General features: G+C 39.2%; 1 protein-coding gene across 1 annotated transcript in view; it reads right to left on the bottom strand.

Annotated features, from left to right (window-relative positions):
• Positions 1 to 22,838, bottom strand: part of itfg1 (integrin alpha FG-GAP repeat containing 1) — a 155,281-nt gene that overhangs the window by 126,868 nt on the left and 5,575 nt on the right. The gene's annotated exons all lie outside the window — the stretch shown is intronic.

Below are 22,838 nucleotides of genomic sequence, written 5' to 3'. Positions count from 1 at the left end.
ACCTAACTGTAAATGCTTTTAATGTGAAGCTGCAGCAGTACGAAATGTTCGGTTTGCATTAGCAGAAACTTAATACAGGATTTTTTCCATGAGTATCGCCATAGACACTCAACTCATAATACTGCAAATGTATTAATATTGCAATACTTTCATCAGAGGACTATAGGCTCAATCACCATTGTGTTACCTCATTCAGTGTTAGATAGTGACTTAACTGACATTTATTTAAATTCAAATCTTTTAGGTTGCCACTTTAAAGAACAGGCATTTCATGCTTCACACTTCCTGTCGAAAGTCTCCGCATTAGTATTTCGTACTATGGTAGGTCCTCCTAAAAAACAGGATTTTGCTATCTCCTAGTCAGTACTTTCGAATCAATTTTCAATAATCTGTTTATTTTGTTACAACTCACCGTAAAAAATACTGTTTTGATCGACTTTCTATGGTACACACTATTACCAGAAATAGTAGATTTCATTGTACATACATTTGTGGGGTAATTAACAGCTACTACAATGATTATAAGATCCTATATAAATATATAGATATTTGTAAAAATGTAAGTTGAGGCTCTGTTTTATTTGTGTTTACTCACAGGAAAAGATGGTTGTTATTTAAATAAACTCAACTATAGCTGCTGGGCAATTTGTATAAAAGAAGTTTTAAATTCTCTTTCTTTCTTACTACCATCTCCAACCCCCACTCTCATACACTTACATGCACATACACGCACACACATACACACGCAGCCATCTGAAATAATATTAAAGACTCAATTTGAAAGTTAAACCACATTTAAGATGCTTAGTAGTTCAACTTAAACTTTTAATTTTCAAAACTTTTTGGACAACTTGCAGAGATGTTGCCCACAAAGAAATTTTACAAATACAAAGAAGATAACATGCATGCATAGATTATGCATATGCACACACACAAACACACACGCACACACACGCACACACACTACAGATTACACTAAGTAATTTCCACACTGCGAATATGTGTTTGCCCGTGTTAGTGTGTGTGTTTGTATTCGCACCAGGTGGTGTGTTGATGAGCTTGGGTAATCAGTCAATCAGGCCTCTTAGAAGGAAATCCAGCCATGATTGGCTGATTAGGTGCGATGGCTGTGGTTCAGTGAGAGAGGCACACGTTAGACGGAGGAGCAAAGGGATGCCAAGGAGAGATCTTCATCTTGTAAACACTTAACATTCTCGCTGTGGGGGGCACTTCCTCTCTTCACTCCTGATCTCACCACTTGCCTCATTTCTTTTTTTTTTTTTTTTACCCAAGTAAACTATTGCCAAACTTTTTTCTCCACTAATTTCTGTTCTGTCAGTCTGTTACTAAATGACAGTCTAACTTGACACTGCCCTGCTGTTCCCTTTGCTGGTTCGATTCTCACCACTGTTAGGCAGTGTATTGAGGGTATAAATTGATGATTTCAAAGTGAAAAGTGCCCTGGTAGATTAAACTTCAACCTGCTTTCTCCTTGGACATTGTACCACACATGACCTTGCTTTCTGATCTGTCTTGAGAGGGAGTACATTTTTGGAGTGTGTCAAAGGGGAATATGCAAACACAGAAAAGCCATTCTATTTGGAAAACTAAGCAATAAGGTACTTTTAATGGAATTCTTCTGGCATTATCTTCGGTGCATTGTCCATCTCCACTCTTCCCTCCCTTCCTCAGAGTCCCTGCCAAAAAGTATTCTCCACAGTCTCATAAAGTGCTGCTAGCTAGCAATATAGACCTAAATGCTTCCACCATCACTCACTTTAACACAGTTTTACTGTTCCAGGGACTTTTAGTGGGTCACCAAGGGCCATTTAGAGACTCATTCAAGTTAAGAGATATGATAAAGAAGAACAAATCTAGCAGAAAGGAATCAAATAGAACAGAAAAAGAGTGGATGCTAAGTGAAAGTCCTTTGTGTAATTAAGTAGTTTATTTGTATTGCACTGCTTTACCCTGGTTTCATTTTAGTTTCAAATTATTGTGATCACCTCAGCAAAACACACGTTTACACTCATATTTATATGAGTTATTCTTTCCGGTTCTTCTGGACGCTTTTCAGTCATCCAAAACAATCCTCATGCATAAACAAATACATATATTCAAATATTTTTGTTAAATGTTTGTATTCAATCTCCTGGACAATTTATTGATATTTTAGGTTATGTTGTCATCAGTGTCAATTATTTCAACTTTGTTTCTGAAAAATAATGGTTTTTCTGTCAGTTTGGTAGGGTGGCTGGCTCTTACCTCTATGATACTAATGAGTCTGAGCTGCCGTTGCTATGGAGAAGAAGCCAGTTAAAGTTGTGAATTAGATTTTTAGCAAATTCAGACTGATTCGTCTATCACTAAACACACTACACTGCAGAATTCATCTAAACTGACCCTGCATCTGAAATCTAACTGATTAAAAAGTGCTGAATGCCTTGTCAGGTGTCGATAAAGAATAGTCTTTGGGGACTGCCACTGTGGGCTTGTTGGTGTAGTATGCTAGCATCACAGGGGGCTTGGCTCAAATTAAAGGGGAAGATTTTGCACACCAAAGTCTGTTTCCCAGTCGTGGAGAGTGCTATTGCATACATGAAAAAGTGTATAAAGCTTTTTGCAACCTCAGAGGGAGCTGCCTGAAGTCTGATAAACTGTCTCAAGTGTTGCATGGTGGGTTTGGGTTGAAGATTGCAAGTGTGAAAATGAAAAAAAAATCTGGGCATGTGCAATTAGAAACAGTGAGGTTATCAGACCACTGTAGCACGCTCCACATTTCTGCTTGATTTTGAAGGTTACATTAGTTGTTACTTGCACACCACAGCTGAATCTCTAACTAAACTGTCGACGGTCAGGTATTACTGTTGGTAGTGTAGGCACCAGGTTTTGAAAGGGAGGAGAAATTTCTGAAAAAAGACATTATCTCTCTTTCTGCTGCGTCGTTTGCATCCTTTTTTTTCCCCTAGCTGGGTACAAAGCCATCACTGGGTAAAAAAACGTTTTCAGTGCTTTGTGGGGGAAAAAAAAACTTACTAATCAGCTATCATATTTTTTTTTTTAACCACAAGTTACCTAAGTTTACAATTTACTCAGGTCATCCTGTCCCCAAGCGAGATTATACTCCTACTCTATCCACGCTCACAATCCCCTGCTGAAACAGAAGGCTAAATCTTTCTACACTTTCCAATGACAGACCTGTTTTTTTTGTTTTTTTAAATTTGCAGAATTTTAGGGCTAGATCTACACTGCCATCCATCCAAAAAGCTTCTATCAGCCTCTTGACAAGAATGACAAAATTTCAGCAATAGTAGCCCTATTTTAGTTTTATTTCTTTGGCCACAACTGTAAATTAGATTTGGATTTAAAATTGTATTTATTATTTTGAAGGTGTGGTTTGGACTCCTTCCTACCTACCTGTCTCTAAGTGTTCAATCCTCTATGGAATACTTAGCTAGTGCTCTGCATAGCGTCTTCAGAAAACACAATGTCTTCATACAAATAGATTTTATAAGACATACTTTTACTTTTTTATTTTTTTGTTCATATTTTAAGTGTTCTGTGTATTTGTCCTTATTCTGTAATAAATTCTTTGTTCTTAGTTTGTTTGTTCTCTCATTCACTGTTAAGCTATTTATCTATTGAATTTAAAGAATATAAGAATTTAAAAACACATACAACACTGTGTCTGAGCCTGGAAATACAGAACTGGTATATGACTGTATCCCAAACTTGTGCTACTTTGTGTAGCTATTATTTTTATTGTTCTGGATGCTGTTTCATACATTGAGTTTTATTTATCACCTTTTGGTAATAACACATACTCTTCAGACATCCAAATCTAAAACTATTCAACAAAACCACTGATCTGGCCTTCTGCATTATGAGTGTGTACACACATTCAGAGCATAGGCTAATAGAGCTGTCATTCTCAACCACTGAGGAAAGATGCATACATAATTGAGGTATATAAATGTATTTGTGTGTGGGAGGGTGGGGTTGCATAACAGCTACAGGGATTCAGAGCTCTAAGTGGTATGTCATGTTGCTGGATAATTAAAGACATGGTAACTGTGAAGGCTGGAGCAGCAGCTTCAGTAGGCATTGAAAAACACATGGCAGAAGGAGACTGAGAGAAAGAAAGGGACTGATACCAGATGCTAAGACCATCCAGTTTTCAAGGTGAATCTGAATATATAAAACAGACATACAAAACAAATCATTACAAAGCAAATGCATGCTAATCATTTAATTGCAAGAGAGGCAATATATAATCACTTGATTATATTTTCTGTGTTCCTCTGCTCTGACACTTCAAAAATCACACAGTTACACCCACATGAACAAGTACATGACGAGCAGCCTGCAGAAACATACAAACACTCAACCCGCCACTGCAGGGCTGATTTCCACACATTATTGAAATATCTGTGTGTGTATCTGCACATACATTTCTTTGTCATCGGGTTGTGATCCAGCCAAACATCCATAATCAACCAGTCCTTTCACACTAACACAATAATTGCAAGTGTGACTGTTGCTAATAACAGGGTGTTAGGAGCAACAACTGCAGCAGCTCGAGTATATCAGAACAAATAGCACATAAAGGTAAACTGCAGCACAGACCAGCATGCTGCAGAAATGGCGAGGTACTGTAGGTCTCTGTGCTGTTTCTGTTATGACAAATATCAGCATGCTGCACATAGGTTTGATTGGCTCTAGATGCTGTTTTTATTGGGACACAGATGCGCTGATATAAACTAGGAAAGGCTGGTGTTTCAGGTTTGTTGGACACATGTTGGTACAAAGACATGTAATGCAATGATTTTTTTATTTTTTTTTTTAGTTTAAGATAGTTTGAGACTATACAATAAGAAGAATGTTTCTTTCTCCAGAAATTATTCTTCATTTTCACATTCTAGAGATCAGCAATGTGTTGCACAGGCTTAATTGTAACTACTTATAGTTTCACACTCAAACATTGTCACAGAAAGCTACGTTTCATCCAGCGCAGTGCTCAGGTAATATAGGTGAAGAAAACAGATCTGACTAGTGACGGAAGGTGAAGCCTTGATCATACTCCTGGATGGACGTGGACAGATGCGGACTTGCATGCACTTCTGCACATACTACAATTGGAGGTACGCGTATGTGGACATGTTGTACACGTGCGTACTAGAAAAAAAAATGGCGACCCCCCTGACAGCAAGAAGAAGACCTCCTTTGTTGGATTAGGCTGAATAAAATGAAGAAGTCAAAAAAAAGACAAAACCAAATGGGGTGTGGGAAGCTTAAAAAGAATAAGACCAAGGATGTGGAATACATTATATACATCTGTGAGGTGTCAAATTTTGGGCAGCACATGGATGTCCACACAGGGATCCAAAGGGACTCTTACAGACGGGCAGATAACGAAATTTATGTCACACGGATCCTTGTGCCCAAATGGACGCTAAAACCACAAGTTGGCCGTAAGAGACTTTAAAGAGTGCAGTCTTGTTTCTTTCAAAAATCAGCATAGTGTATGCTTTGATGTATGAACTTGCTAGCATCATCTACTATCACTAAGGCTGGGCAATATAGACCAGAAATAGTATCTCGGTATTTTTAGGCTGATTGGCGATACAACATATATATATCAGTATTTTCTACGAAGTTGGCTAAATGTTCAGTTGTAAGACAAAGCAACATGTTAGATGTCGCAAACACTTTTATTGAAAAACACTATGATCAAAATAAGATGCAAGGGCAGGGTTTCCCTCCCCTTTTTTGAAAATATACAGCTGCAAAACATGTAAATGAAAAATTATATAAAATAAATAGGCCTATGCAGTTTTGCCAACAGGATGAGAATTTACTGGTGGTGTTGGGTGGTGCAGGGTGTGACTGCATGCAGAGACTCATGCAATTTAGGGGGGAGTGTAACCCAGGTTATTTTCTGTTGCTACAATTTACAGATGTTCCTTAAACGCTTCACATGCAGACTATGGGTATACTCAACAATTTACTGATGTTGTCTAAACGCCTAACATGCAGGCTAGATGCTAGCTAGACGGCTGTGCACGGACAACACTCTAGTGCCCACTCAGTTACTACAGTGGACGTATCTCAGATAGGTGTATGTCCAAAATTTAGTTAGTTTGAAAAGAGTGAACCCACCCGTTAATTTCACCTTAACTAACAATTCTTAATTTATCAATCCCTTCATTGACCATCATAAATGTTAAGTGATGTTGTCTGTAATAGACAATTTGCTCTTCTTGTAGCCTAAGTAAAAAAGAAACTTCAGGAAACATCCAGTTTAATCATTAGTGTCTACCGTCTGTTCCATCATGACAACAGTTGATAAGGAACATTTTAAGTTCTATCTTTACTCTATTTTGTAACTAACCTGTATGTCGCAACCTGCTGTTACTAAATTATGGTGTAATTCACCCTCTATGTTCAAGCTAGGCTACGTTTGAATTCAGACACACATGGTGCAGCAGCTAATTTGCAGTGGGATTTTAAACACACGTTGCACTCTGAGCAGCACCCGATGGAAGAAATCTTTTCAGTTGCACAGGGGTAAATAAACTTTTTTTTTCCTCTTGGCACTTACGGCTTCTAATGTATAACAAAACAGAGCTCAACATTTGAGGCATTTTCCACAACTCAATTGTTGGGAGAAAATTTAAATAGTCATGGGAGAACATGAAAGAAAGACCTTCCTCAAGAAAATAAGGGGAAATCAAACTTGAAGGGTGTTCTCCATCAGAGTCAAGTTATTTCAACAAGTCACCTCATTTCATTAAACTGTAGTCAATTCCATTTTCTCTATCAATTTATGAAAAATATTAAATTTTTGGGAAAACTTGTTTTTTCCACACTTTCTATCACAAAACTTGGTTTTGCCGCAAGCATGCAATGTCTGTTTAGGATCTTAAAACTGGAATGCAAACTGGACTTGAAATAGATCAGTCTAGCAAATATAAGATGGTCCTTACTAATTAAAAAAGTAAAGTTAAGTGAGTTAATCCAAGTTGATACTCAGGTTTATACTGCTTTAGAGAGGGGGAGGAGAGGAGGTGGGAGGAACAGAAGAGAAGAGAAGAGAAGAGAAGAGATGTAAAGCGTGGGGAGATGAGCAGTCCTTGAGTTATTCATAGCCTCTCCATCAGATTTGTTAAGGGGATTGGAAGCAATTTATAGGCCTCCACTGACTGTTTGACTCGAGCAGCATTATGTCTCTCTATTCCATTATGTTGAGCCGCAGTGTGGGGATAAAGACCAGGCTTCCTATTAGCCTCTGTATAAACAGATAGGGTGATGCTAGGTGGGTGCTAAGCCTCGGCAGAGAAGGAGAACTCTGACATTGAGGAGAATAGACAGCAGCAGGCGAGAGCCTATACTATCTCCTTGCTTTGTCTCGCTATCACCTTCCCTGTATCTGCTTCTCTCTGCACACATATACCTCCAGTATCTGCCATATTCAGTAGCGCAGGACAGTAGCATTATTGCTGTGGATCAAGAGGTGATGTCACTCAGAAGCAGAGAGCTGAGAACAGTCACAGGTCTGTACCTCAGTACAAACAGATGAGCACATTAAAGGCTCAATTTGTGATCCAACAAAAGGGCAGCTTCACCACCACATTTCAAACCACACCAGTGGAACTAGCCAGAAAGACTAATTTAAGAAATTTGCATCAGTAAGAGTTGTCAGGAGAAGACAGAAGAAAACCAGGCCTATATCCTAACATATGAACTGCTTACAGACAATCTGAACATCTATTATTCATATTTTTCATTATACAGTGCATTCAGATGGTTTTCAGACCCCTTTTTTTTTTTTTTTTTTTTTACACAATTTGTTATGTTGCAGCTCTATAGTAAAATTGTTTAAATTCGTTTTTTTTCCCTTATCAATCCACTCCATAATGATAAAGGGAAAACAGAATTTTAGAAATTTTTGCAAATGTATTAAAAAGGAAAAAATGAAATATCACATTGATTTAAGTAATCTGAACCTTTCCTATTGCCACTGGAAATTTAGTTCAGGTGCCTCGCAATTCTCTCGATCATTTTTGAGATGTTTCTATGCTTCGATTAAAGTCCACCGGTGGTAAATTCCATTGATTGGACATAATTTGGAAAGGTACACATCTGTCTATAGAAAGTCTCACAGCTGGCATATCAGAGCAAAAACCAAGCCATGCGGTCGAAGGAACTTCCTGCAGAGCTCAAACAAAAGATTGTGTCAAGGCACAGATCTGGGGAAGGCTACACAAAAATTCTGCTGCACTGTAGGTTTCTAAGAGCACAGTGGTCTCCATAATTCTTAAATGAAGAAGTGTGGAGAACCCAAGACTCTGACTAGATCTTGCTGCCCAGCCAAACTAAGCAACTGAGGGAGAAGGGCCTTGGTAAGAGAGGTGACCAAGAACCCATGGTCACTCTGGCTGAGCTCCAGAGATCCTGTGTGGAGATGGGAGAAACTTCCAGACAGACATCCATCATTGCAACACTCCATCAATCTGGGCTTTATGGCAGAGTGGCCAGACAGCAGCCTGCCTTCAGTGTAAAGACACATGAAACTAATTTGGTGTTTGCTAAGAAGTACCTAAAGGACTTTAAGATTGAGAGAAACAAGATTCTCGTGTCTGATGAAACCAAGATTGAACAGTTTGGCCTCAATTCTAATCATGACTCGAGGAAACAAGGCAGTGCTCATCACCTGCCTAATACCATCCCAATGGAGAGGCATGTTGGTGGCAGCATCATGCTATGGGGGTATTTTTTTAGTAGGGGGGACAGGAGAGTGTAAAGGGTTGAAAGCTGAATGGAAGAAAATCCCCAAATACAGGTGTGCAAAGCTTGTCGTGTCATACCCAAGAAGACTCGAGGCTGTAATTGATGCCAAAGGTGCTTCAACTAAGTACTGGGTAAAGAGTCTGAATACTCATGTCAATGTGATATTTCATTTTTTTTCTCTTTAAGAAATTTGCAAAAAATTCTAAAATTCTTTTTCACTTTGTCAATATGGGGTATTGAGTGTAGATTGATGAGGGAAAAATGATTTCAAATGATTTGAGCATAGGCTGCAACATAATGCAGAATGTAGTCCCTCACTGACTGTTGTTTCAGTTTATCAGTAGAAATGTCAACAAACATGAACAAGATTCTTAAAATGTGACACATTCATTACTAAAATTGGTGTGATTTTTACCTCATTGTAGTGACTTAGTAACTCAAAATTCCTACCCTCCATAGTGTCCTGTTATACTCTTTCATAAGGAAACAGATTATTAAAGAACAATAATGCTGCAAACCCAAATTGTCTAAAAGAGCAGAACAGTGAGGGCTGCAGGAAAGAGAAGGGAGTGTAGCGTTGTAGCTAATAACTCTGTTCACACTAATCCCCTGTTACTCTCATGCTTGCCACTATAGACATGTACAAGTACACACACACACACACACGTGCTGTACACACTATACCATACTAACCCACCAACACTTTCCTTTCCATGTGACCTTTGCCTTCAGCTCTGTCGAAACTGCGAGCCTCATCGATGTTCACTAAAATGAGCAGTCATTTTATTCTGCCAAAATGTGCTTGTGAGCTTCCAATTAGCAGCTTATTAAAAGTACTGGTGTGCTTTTATGGAGCTGTCAGGGCTTGTATAGGCCGCGGCACTGACTAACAGGAAAAGTCAGGTCAATGTGTCATCCAAGGCCCATATAATGTATTAATACACATAGAGTTTATTCACACTCTTCATACGAGATACAATATACAGTGGCTTCAGAAAGTATTTAGAGCCCTTCACTTTTTGCACACTTTATTATGCAGTAGATTTAATTTTCAAAGGATAAAATTGCCATTTTTGCCCATCATTCTACCCTCTCTAACCTATAATCTTGGCCTTATCCACATTGAGGTGACCAAGGTTCCAGACCTTGGTATTTTTTCCGAGATGTATGTGATAGAAGTCGTGAAATAATTGCTTCAAAATAACTCTACTTTGCAGCTGCAAAGATATTGCACAATGCCAACATAGCCGACTTTCTCATTTGATCACCAGTGTCATTGCTTGTGTATGGGTGGTTGGATGACTGAATTAACTAGCTAACTTTAATTCCATCCATCCAATGTCAGATTGAAAAACTATCAACAGAAGTTGAAATGCTTTACTTTCAATTCATTGTGTGCAAAGGGTTGAACGCATGTTAAAATGAGGTTCCCCTATATATATTTTTATTTTCCCTGCAAGATTATCCTTGCACAAGCTGTTAACATTTGTATAAAAATGTCATTTAACCCTGTGTTTAGTTTCTTCACTGACACAGATGAAAATGAAAAGACTGCATCAATCAAGTTTAGCTCTGGGAAAAGAAGAGATATGGGCCAAGATAAGGAGATTGAGAGAAAGAGAGAAGGTGATGGAGATGAGAGAGGAAGAGCAGGTACTGCCCATAGTGCCCAGGATAGGATTTGCATTATGTCCCTGTGCTATTCAACACAAACAAAAACTGACTAAAATGATAACATTCAAACAATATAGGCCTAATTACCACAGAGATATATGTTCTTTGGTAATTACAGTGGAACCTACAGGCTCAATTTAACAACCCAAACCTAGCATGATTATAGTGTCATAATATAGTATTGTTGTATAAATATATATTGTATAAGAGTTTCAGATACTATGTGTTGCAAACACCAGGCACTTCTCATCCTGGCCAATGATTGAAGCATGATGGTGGCGGCATCATGCTATGGAGGGGCTTCTTAGCTGCAGGGACAGGGAGACTGGTAAGAATTGAGGGAAGGATGAATGTAGCCAAATACAGAGAGGTCCTTGAAGAAAACCTGCTCCGGAGTGCACGCAACCTGAGACTGGAGTGACAGTTCACCTTTCAGCACAACATTGACCTGAAGCATACAGTCAAGACAACGCTGAAGTGACTTCATCAGTTGGAACAAGTCTCTTACTGTCCTTGAGTGGCAATGCCAAAGCCCCATAGACCCTATAGAACATCTGTGGAGGGACCTGAAGATGTCAGTTCACAGACGCTTCCCATCTAATCTGATGGAACTTGAGAGCATCTGCCAGGAAGAATGGAATAAATTTACAAAATACAGTTGCACAACACTGGCAGAGACTTACTCAAAACGACTGGAAGCTGTAATTACTGCCAAAGGGGCTTCTACAAAGTACTGCATTAAGAGTCAGTATACTTTTGTGAATGAGATTTCGGTTTTTTATTTACAAAAGATTATAAAAACATGATTTCAGTCTGTCATTAAGGAATATTGTGTGTAGATTTATGGGCAAAAATGGCAATAAGTGTGGACAATCTTCCCAAAAAATCATATTACGATCTTTCACAATGACACACACAAACACTCCTGATCGTTGATCTGAATGCGATCTTCCTTCCCCATTTTGAAATGTACTGTCGAGAATATCCAGACTCAAACCAGGCTATGGAATTTTCTATTCGCACCATTTAAAACGCAATATTGCATTAAAGATACTGTTCAAAATGTTCGTGCATCAGTGTCTTAAATCCCACGGTCTCGACAGCCTTGAACGGCACCATATCTTTTGCTATATAGAATGTGACCGCCTCAGTCACCTCTTTCCATCTTTTGCTGCTTTTATCGTATTTTTCTGAGTGCTGTAATGCATCAGTCAGTGATAACTGTTTATGTTTCAGGACCTTTAAGGTGGTTGAATAGATTTTTTGTATTACCCCTGGAACTGCCAACTGTTGCCCGACAAAATTTACAGATAACTTTGCTTTGAGAAATATCTGACTGTGCATTGCCGAACCACTGCCACACTACTGCCGTCAAGACCTTTTTTGGCACCAGCTCCTCATCTCCCATGCTGCTAGCTCATATTGAATTGCCATTAAATACGTCACACATGAGAGACATCCTATGATTGAGACACATGACATAATTTAGCCAGACAGCACAGCCATTTAGTAAGCCATCATTTTGTTGGTTTGTGAATGCAGCATGGATCTTTGCTATTAGGGTAGACCATAGGAGTACAGTTGGTACAATGGTGAAATTTTCAAAATCTCTACAATTGGCTTGAAACGTGGATCGTGGATTTTTCGAGATCGTTCATGATATAAAATCATCATATTACCCACCCCTAAATGGCAATTCTATCAATTCAAAATTAAATCTGCAACACAATGAAATGTGCAAACCTTGAAGGGGTCTGAACACTCTCTGAAGCCAGTGTACATACTGGATGGTTTCTGTATTGGCTGTATTGCAGCATAAGAGTGAAAATTGTTGCGGAAATGAGAGAGGACATAACTTCTAGTGGAGAAAGCCACGATTATTGATTCCACTGTGCTGGATGGAGCTGGGATGATTAATTGTATTCGGATGACTGTATGACTGCTGTCCTTCCCTTTACCTTCTTCTTTACACTGTGTCATACAGAGTTAGGCAGCCAGGTGATATGTTAAAGTGGCAATCCCACAGATTTTAATTTAAATAAATGTCTGTTAAGTCACTACCTATCACCGAATGAGGTCATACAGTTGTGACTGAGCCTTGGGCCCAATGATGAAAGTATTGCAATATTTATATTTTTGCAGTATTAATAACTGGATGTCTGAGTGACATTCCTGGAAAAAATGCTGTATTAAGGTACTGCTAATGCAAACTGAACATTTCCTACTGCAGCAGCTTCATATTAAAAGCATTTAACTGGTGAAATACGAGTTGACTTTCATTATGAAGTAGTCACAGGAAGTGCAATGTGCTTGTCAGTGAGCCAATTATTGCCTGACTTCATTATTAAAATGACAATAGTTTGTTTTGCTCCCCCCAGAATTCTTTAACCTGTAGTATTAAACCACACATGCTGTTACAACCAGTAACTACAGGTGTTGCCAAATCAACCAGGACAGAAATATGCGAGATTGCCACTTCAAGTGGTTTAAGTGATCTAATCTCTATGATCTCTGTCTATTATCCAGACAGACAAAGCAGAAGTCTGGTCAATAAAGTTGCATACCTTAAAGAGGCAAACAGTAAACATAATCTCACCCTCTCCTTTCTAACCATTTTTTCTTTAAATTTTTTCAACAGTTGTAGGTCTGAGCTTTTCTGTGTAATTTCCACAGCGGTAACCTAAATAGCTACCCTGGATTCCTGCAAATTTGAAAATCCAATCAGCAATGTCGCAGACATCAGACATAATATACTTTATAGGTGAACACAATAAACATTGCATCCCATTAGGACCATGCCGGAACATGATGGCATTCATTTCTTGGATTTAGGATGAAAAGAACTGATGACATAAACTAGTAGACTCATTTCAATATTTAAAAAAAAACTTTTTTCCCTTCTTAACTTACCATCTCTCTTTCCACCCTTGCTTTTCCTAAAACCTTCTTCTGCCTACTCCTCCTTCACACTCCAATATTCTGTCCCTGTCCATTCTTATTTAAGTCTAGAGAGGCAATCTGAGGCCAACAACAACAGTATTACACCTCCATCCTTGTACCTGTAAAAGGCCTTGCAGCAGCAGTAGCAGTGGTTTATCCAGGCTGCAGTGCAGAGTGGATCTGACAGCCAGTACCGTGGCTGCGGCATTCATGTCTGACAAGCTGTGTGTGTTTGTGCATGTGTATCATCATCACCACTCTCGAAGCCATTAGGGTTGTGTGCATGTGTTGGCAGGGCAACATGAATTGAAATTTTGGAAAAAAATGTAAAAGTGCAATATAAGAGAATGAGGACAGAGCAGGAGAGAGGGCCTGGTGAACCAAAAGAAATGAGGGAAAAAGAAAAAGAGAGGTAGATAGACACTGCAATACAGTGAGAGAAAGAAAAAGAGAGAGACAGACAGACAGAGCTGATACTCTCTTTTCTTCATGCCGCTGAGCAGGTTATTTGTTAGCCTGTTACTCTGCAAACAAGCTGTGACTCCTATCGCCCTTTGGCTGTCAAAAAGACACACATACACACACATACAAATGCACAAACACACAAATGTGCAGACACACAGTTGTGGGCTCTATCCCCTATTGGGGTTGCTGGAGAGATGGGCTCAAGGAAGGCCGCCATGCCGACTGATCTCATTGCTTTGTTTGTGGGGTTTTGGGCACAAATGTTCACATTGTTTGTCTTTGAGTTGTTGTTGTGTGTGATGGAGTTTGAATGAGGCTGACAGTAATGAGGCAAAATGAGAAGGATGAAAGCACAAAGTATGTGCGCCCACACTTGCTTGTTTTTGTGTTTGTGTGTCTTGTGTATACTTCTCCATAGTCCTGCTATAAGCCATCCTGCAGCCGATCAGTCAAGCCCTATGTGTTTGTCTGTTTGCATCGATTTGCTCCCTGCATCTCTAACCCTCGGACTGATCCATGCCTCAGCTGGACAGAGCGAGGGCCTTTGGCATTCTGAAGGAAATGTCACACCCGTCACCAGTGAAACAGATACTTTGCCTCAAGCATAGATTGGGGGGTTGCCTCACTCACAGCAACAAGAGAGCAGAGAAATGCAAGGCAATACGGTTAGTTTGTAAATATGCAGAACTTCAAGTCCAATCTATTGATATCCGTTGCCAGTTTCAATGCGTGTGAACAAAGCGACACAGGCTGGACACAGTCACATAATAAGCCGAAAACTTCTGTTCACCCAAACAAGCAAAGCCAAATCCTTAAATATACTTCCAGTGATCACACTAGCTGACACAAAAAATTACAAAAAAATGCAATGAACTATATAATGGGCTCTGTGAAGATTTGTCTCATTGACACCAACTCTGTTATCCAAACGTGTTGCAAACAGACACACTCCTCTTCAGCATGCACTAGAGTTTTGACCTGCTCCAGCAGTTAGATTTACAGTTGGTAATGTCCCTTCCGAGACACTTGTCAGACTTTGAGAGGCCTCCAACGGGCTTAAAATAGTTTTACAGCTTTGTACAAGTCATAACTAATTAAGAAAAACAATATACATTATGTATAAGACAGGCAACAGGGATACACAGAATATACATTTTGTGAGTGTGGGGAGCTACAGCATACGAACAGGAGAATATCCAGCCTGCACCATTTCCTTGTACTACAGCATGGCAGCCAGCAGTCCCCTTTTAGCCTTGAAAAAAGAACCCATATTGCCAGCATCTGCTGCAGGTCTTTTGTACCTGCAGGATAGACTGCCCTGTGCAGACCTCTACATAAAAACTATGTTTTAAGATAAGACTTAAAATATGATATTGATTGTGTGAGGCTAGGATCCACGGGAGAGTCATCCCGAAGCTGTGGAGCCACTACAGAAAAAGTTTGGTCACCTTTAGCTTTCGCAACAATGCAGGAATACCTGTGTATACCTGTGTCTGCCTGGACTAAGACCTCAGGCTACAAAAACACAAAGGCTCACATGGAATAAACAGAGAAGAAAAATAACTAGATACAAGTCCATGCAAAGCTTAAAAGTAATCAGTAAAACCATGTAAAACCATTAAAAGAGTCATGAAATAAGACCAACCAATGACAAGATGCTTGGGTGTGGTTACAATATAAAATGATCTTAATTATTGTAGTATTCTGAAAAGTCACAGTCATTTCGCCAAGACAGGTATAAAGGACATTACAGCAGTGACAGCAACATTAAACTTTTAAATCTGTGTATAGCTGAAAATTATTATTGATTCAATTTTTGTCATGTTCCTTCATATGGCTGGCGCAGCTTTTCAGGAAGGTTCTCAAAATTTATAGTAAAATGCACAATGTCAGAGTGTCCCTTTCACAGGAGTGGGACAAAAGGGACGATGTGTGGTTTGAGCCAAATCTTCACTGGTCACCTCCACTGATATGTGGCCCTGTCCTTCTGCTAGCAAGGAATCAGTGGACTGTGAAACGAGCTTTTCCAAACTTGCCCAAAGCCTACAGAGACGATTTACTATAGTGTCGAAAGAAGGAGCAAAAGAAAAACCTGCTACATTTGTATGGCTACCTTGTCGGCTGAGAGAGAACAGTCACGGTAAGCCATGCCATCACATACACCTCACTTGTTAATGCAGTGAAATATGACAGTCAATTTTTCCCCCTCAGTTAAAATGTCTGACAGTGGCTGAGAGGGTTGAAAGATTCTCTTCAAAGATGCTTTTTTGCTTTCAGAGATTTTATTCCCAGAGGCTACAACATGGCTGGCTTGATAATGTTGTCACAACACTTTCAATAAAGAATGAATGCTGTCTATCAATGTCATGGCAACCGCACTGCTTTATATGAATGTACACACTCAATACCACAACCGTGCACTCAAAACTGCATAGTGCTTACACGCTGATGTTAGCTCAGACATTCACATACGGTATGCATAACTAATACTCACACAAACACACACAGGAACATCAATAAACTGTACGTCACACCCTGATGTTAGTTCTGATGTGCGCACAGTCACATTACACACCCGCTTCCGTCCCTCACATAACCGCACACGCACACACACACACAAACACACACACACACACACACACACACACACACACACGCGTGCGCGCACATGCTCACGCACGCGCACACGTACACACGCTCAAATAAAATGCAGAATCCAGGCCAGGAACAAAGTGAAAAGCTCTGCAGAATAAATCCGTCTCTAAGCCAATATGTAGCCCTACTCCACACTGAGTGACTTCAGACCTGATCCATCAATACGGCTCATTCACAAACATGGCAAAACACACCAGCAGAGAATGGAGCAATGCTATTCCCGGACGAAATAATCTCCTAAAACCATTACAGGGAACAACGTAGGTGCAGTAGCTATGGGGAGGATTATGGCCAAACCCTCTCATAAACACAAACACAAACACAAACACACACACACAAACACAAACACAAACACAAACACAAACACAAACACACACACACACACACACACACACACACTTTCCATCCTATTTTGCTCACACCACTTTCTTTATACCCACTGTGTCTGTGTGTAAATAGAAACTGCTCACAAAACTACTGTAACAAGCACAGGAAAGCTCATTCCATGGACTGGAACGAAGTGTGTGTGTGTGAGTGTGCGTATACAGTATTTGCATCAATGGAGTGTGCCAACATCAAGAGTGACATGCATTGTATTAGCAATGAATACAGTGATTTCATTTTGTGTAAAGTAATAACATTTACAGTAGGCACATTATATATAAAGACTGTTGTAAAAACACACTTGGCTTTGCACAAGAATGTACACATAAAAACAATAATGTAAAAAAATGTAATTTGCTGGTGTTCTGGAGGTCTAAGGTACAATAAACCATGGGACCGCTACATCAAAGGCTGAAATCCAACCAGGAACCTAAACCACCGATCTTTTCAGACTGTTTCATTCATCATATATTCTATTGCTCTAAGCCAAATTATGCCATAACAAGAATAAGAGTCTACAGCCGCGCTAGTGGCTCCGCTGGAGATATGTACAGCAGTGATTTGATGTAAATGCTAATGTCAGCATACTAACATGTTCACAGTGCATCATGCTAATGTTTAACAGTTATAATGTTTACCATGTTCACCATCTTAATTTAGTTTTTTGGCAGGGCAGAATTTACCAGTGAGTAATCCTCTGGGAATCGTGAATGTCTGTACCACATCTGGAGCCAATCCATCCACCAGATGTTGAGATATATTCCTGGATATGTGAAAATTTTAACCTACTGGTGGCGACCAACATCTTCTGGGTATAAGCGAATATCTGTACTAAATTTCATGGCATCAATCTAGTCAAAATATATAACTAAAAGCCAAAAATGTCAACGTTATGGTGGCATTAGAGGAAAAATCAGGGGATCCTCAAAGTCAGTAGGCTTCATCCTATGGGGTCCATGAATGTCTGTACAAAATTCAATTCAATGGCAAACCATCCAGTAGTTTTGAGATATTTGTCTCTGGACCGAATATTTATGATGGACTGACAGACTGACCAACCGACAATCATCAACGGAGTCACACTGTTAGCATGTCTAAAAACACGTATTATTTTATATATGATATGTTCACTTTTACAGAGGAGCAATAGAAAACATCCTAACTGGAAACATCACAAACTTGCATGGGATGTGGACAGGAAGGCTCTGCAGCAGGTGTTTAAAACCGCCCAGAAGATCATCGATACCCGTCTACAAAGCATCAGCCCAAAGGATACTAAAAGACAATACCCACCCCAGTCACAGCCTGTTCACCCCGATGCTGTCTGGGAAGCGATACAGAAGTATCAGCTGCCGAACCATCAGACTTCAGAGCAGTTTCTTTCCTTATGCTGTGAGCCTACTGAATTCATCCACCACCGAAATAGTTTTATTTTTATGACTTGATTATTTATTCATTCATTTATATAACTTTTGTTTTTTGTGAGTAGCATAAAGGGATTACATCTGTAATTTTCGCTATACAATCTTGATCTTGAATCTTGAATGAACAAGTCTGTGATTGGTAGGGTAGGGTGACACTGAAAAGAGATTGCATCCATTTTTTTCAAAAATACCTCAGTGTGGGCTGTAATAAATTATACAGAAATGACTCACATCAGTATTTGCAATTTTCTTATGTATACTTACATGTATATTCTTCTAGACAAAGAAAAATATTTTGGGACAGAACATGGGGAGACAGTATAACCTCAGGCTATGGTCACAGTGCTATGGGTATCAGAGAGGAAATGCTTTGCCTCATTTATTCCTATTATTCATTTATCGGCAAAAACACCCGTGCTTACTAAAATAAACACAGCGTTTCTTTTTCCTTTTTGACGTTGCGCCAACTTTCCTGGAGGCGGAGATGTTACAAACGGCACATCTCAAAGGGCTGGCGCATCGCACCAGGCGCTCATAACATGCCTGTGAGCACTCTTCAAATCTCTATAAAATGGGGAAATTAGAACATGTGGAACAGCAGTAAATGCAGCTGAAGTGTTAATGAAGATGTAGGCTACATGTGTCTGTCGGTGCCGAGGATTTAGCACTGGGAGATGTTCTTCTGTTTTGGAATGCGTAGACCGAAAACACAGTTGATTAGATACTTGAAAATAAGCCCAAAATTAATTGTTTTGTTTTGGCCTTCTATCCACTGTATGCCAGCTTTTTCCTCCACTGAAAACTGAGCTTTCCATATCCTCGTCCAAGTGGGTAAATTTGTTTGGCTGGGTTAACTTAACATCAAAAACGGTGGCTCATTATTGTCAGTTTGTCAGGCTGTTACAAACATGGCCAAAGTACTTCCACGAATCAGACAGGCCGACATCAAAATTATCTCTGCAATAATTTATTTTCAGTCAGTGTTGTTAATCACAAAATATAGGAAACATCACTGACATCTTTGTTTCTGTCTTTGTAAGACAGCAATAAAATTACATAATAAAGTTATTTGAAGATGAGTCTCAGTGTTTTGAGTCACTGTATCAGAATGAGTCACTGTATCAGAATGAGTACTTCAACAAACATGCCTGTTTGTTGAAGTACTCATTCTGATGGTAGCATATCATTCAATTAACTATTCTGAACTAGGTTTACATATAAGAGCTCCCCTTGGATTATTAGATGAAAGAACCAAAGCGTAAATATAAATATAAATATGGTGGAAACTCACTGTTTACCTACAGAGAAAGACAAGAATAGGGGAGTAATAAAACATTATTACTATTATGACTATTATAGAAAGCAATTGCGATTACTATTATTTAAAATGCCTGCAATATCCTCCCTCACTGAGTGAATGTCTCTCTCCTTGATAGTCCCCTGATTACCAAAATGGCTATTAAAAATGCCTCACTCTACCATCTAAATGTAAACTTAATCCCTGTATAATCAATTCTTCTTGGCCACCCTTGTTAGTTGGCAAATCTGTTCTCTTCCCCACACTACCACCGCATTATTAGTCAGACAATCAACAAACCATTTCGACACACAGCTAGTTTAATTGGATGCTGCATAGAGCATTACCATACCCGTTGCCTAGCAATGGATCCTTTTTGCCAGTACTGCTGTCTTTGTGCATGTTTTGCCCAAAATGGCATCTATAATTACTTTGCAATTACTACTTTTTTTCTCAAACAAGTTCTTATCTTGCTCCCGATAGCCTGCTGCATAGCGGTGCTCTTTCTGAATTTACATGATGTGATATCGCCCGTGCAGGTTACTATGATCTTATACCAGAGACAGACCTAATACGGGTGAATATTCACAGCATATATCATTCAAATAATAAGGATATTTCCTGTGATCATTTGGCTTTGATAATTACGGAAGCTCTCAGAATTATTGAAGCACCTGCTCGCGTCAGCCATCTATTGTATAAAAATAAACCTCCTGGCTGTCCCGCAAAAGCTGTCCTGCTAATGAGTTGTCGCTGTTGTGAAGTGAAAAAAGTAACCAGAACAGAGCTAGTACATCTTCAGAGCCAGTTCAATGCTTAATGGTGTCTTTGCTTTTGTGGTGCAAAGAAAGGATAGCAGTTTACTGTATATACAACTTTTTTCATGGCAACACTGTCTCTAGGTACTAACTATAAATCAGCTTGAGGACCAAAACTGTTGAGGCATGGCTTACCCTTACAGAGGAAAATCCCAGTGGATCTGTGTGTCGGACTGCAAGCCATGATCTCCTAAACTTCCCTTAAATTTATGTGATATTTAATCCATTATTTTCTCCTGCCTTTCCTTACACTCTTGACTCCTGACACTGTTTATGTATTTTTGACTAAATTACAAAAGTCATACAATCTGAAATCCCTCAATGTGTGAGGACAGACACACAATAAATGGGAAACAAAACAGCTTGAACACAAAGCTGTTATGAATGCATTACTGTTAGAGATACTGCCTGGAGGAGGATGATGGTAACAAAAGAGATTACCAGCCGTATGCAGTATGTTGCCGCCAGGTTGGTTGGCTGGAGAGTCCAATAAGCGGGCTAAATGAGGCCTTGACACCAGCCAGGAAACAATCCCAGACTTTCTTTCATTGGCAGTGCTGATGTAGTGAGGTCAGCCAATACACTACCATGGGACTGTTTACAGCTATGACACTGGACTGAGATTGGAGTCGTGACACAGCCCTGAAACAGCCCTCAGCCTTCTTGGACCACACTAACAAAATACCTCACTGAATTACTTCACTGGGAGGTGAGAGAGGGGACACTTAAGGCTTCTCAACATGAAAACCTTGCTTAAAATGATGAGAGGTAAGGCGTTCCACTTAAGGACTGCCTCCATTCAATGCTTTTTCCATTATAAATACTAATTAGTATTGTTTTTCTCATTTTGTTTTGCTAACTTGTGTTTTCACATTTCATGTAATTACTGTTACAGGACAAAGTAGACTGTTGATTAGTGGATCTGGTTATGCCCATTCATCAAGACGTGCTTCACTTAGAAACTTTGTGTCCCACGTGAATCTGCCAGATATTTTTTGAGGGATTTGTGTAATTCATATAAGTTTTTTTAAACTGTCATTTTTTCCTGTTTATGAAATCTGCATTTTCAAGTATTACACATATATTAATTCAATTCTTTGCGTCTTAATGAAGATGAAGTAAGATTAATGTGCATTCATACCCTTATTTTACACTCATTAATATTACACAATTTTAAGGCATATTTAATCACTATAAAATATAAAATCATGTGGCTAGAGATGTCTCTTATAACTTTTAGTAATCTTCAGCCAAAACATTAACAAACCCTGGAAGACTATATACCCAGAAAGTAAATGATAAGTGCAAATACACTAAATCAAGAAAATATCCTAGAAACAGCATTGATGATGCTGACTGTGAACATTTACAATGTAACATACAAATATACAAAGCTTTCTTTCTAAGTTTTATTAAAATATACTAGGTTGCCAGTTTATTAGACACATCTACTGTAACAACAGCCAGTGCATTATAATAAATGAGAATAACCTTGAGGCAGTTGATAACTCCTATCACCATAAGCTTCCAACTCTAATATATCTTAAACTGACTTACAAGCAGGACCCAGGTTTTCTTCACAACTCACTCTTACTCTGCTCAAGCCACACACTATAATGCTCCAGTCTGTGCTGCATAGAGGAGCAGGTGGTCACAGCAGACAGTGAGCTGAGCTGTGCTGTGCTGAAGATTCACCCAACGCCTTGCTCATCCCCCTCCCACCCTTCTTCTGCCCTTTATCTTTCCATCCAGCCTTTTCTTTCAAACCATTCATCCAACCATTTATCCTCTCAGACTCAGCTTCATTTCTCACTCACTTCCTGCCTACTTTCCTCTTCTCTCTCTTGCTCCCTCCATCTGCATGTCCCCACAGACAGTGGCAGCCAAAGAGTCTGACATCCACCAGAAGTACAGCAGGGTTTTTTTTTTCCACTGGTTCTCCTCCTCACACTCTGTTGTTTGTGCAGCACATTCACCTACAGCAACCTGAACGTAGCTGACCACATTTAAGAAGTCAAAAGGATTTAATCATCACTGTCCTTATTTGTTTGTATGAGTGTGTGCGTAGACAAGGGTTATAGAAAGAATGTAATAGGTAATTTCCTACAGCAGAGACAGACTGTGCAGAGCCTATCAAGAGGGTGAAAGAAAAAAGATGACATGCAAGCCATCACTCTGACTGACTGATTTATGAGTTGAAATATACTTAGTACAAGTAGTATTGCAGTACCAACCAAAGATGCCCAATACAATACTATCTTTTTTTAAATTAAAACCACAAAACACCAAAATTTAGCTCACAGGGTTTTTTTTTTTTTTTAAATCTGCCACAAATATTGTAAATTTATCGACACTCTCTTAATCCCTAAACAGATTAAATATGAATTAAAT

This window comes from Xiphias gladius, chromosome 1 (assembly GCF_016859285.1).
Source record: "Xiphias gladius isolate SHS-SW01 ecotype Sanya breed wild chromosome 1, ASM1685928v1, whole genome shotgun sequence".
Classification (NCBI taxonomy): domain Eukaryota; kingdom Metazoa; phylum Chordata; class Actinopteri; order Istiophoriformes; family Xiphiidae; genus Xiphias; species Xiphias gladius.
This window is presented reverse-complemented; position numbering and strand designations above follow the sequence as displayed.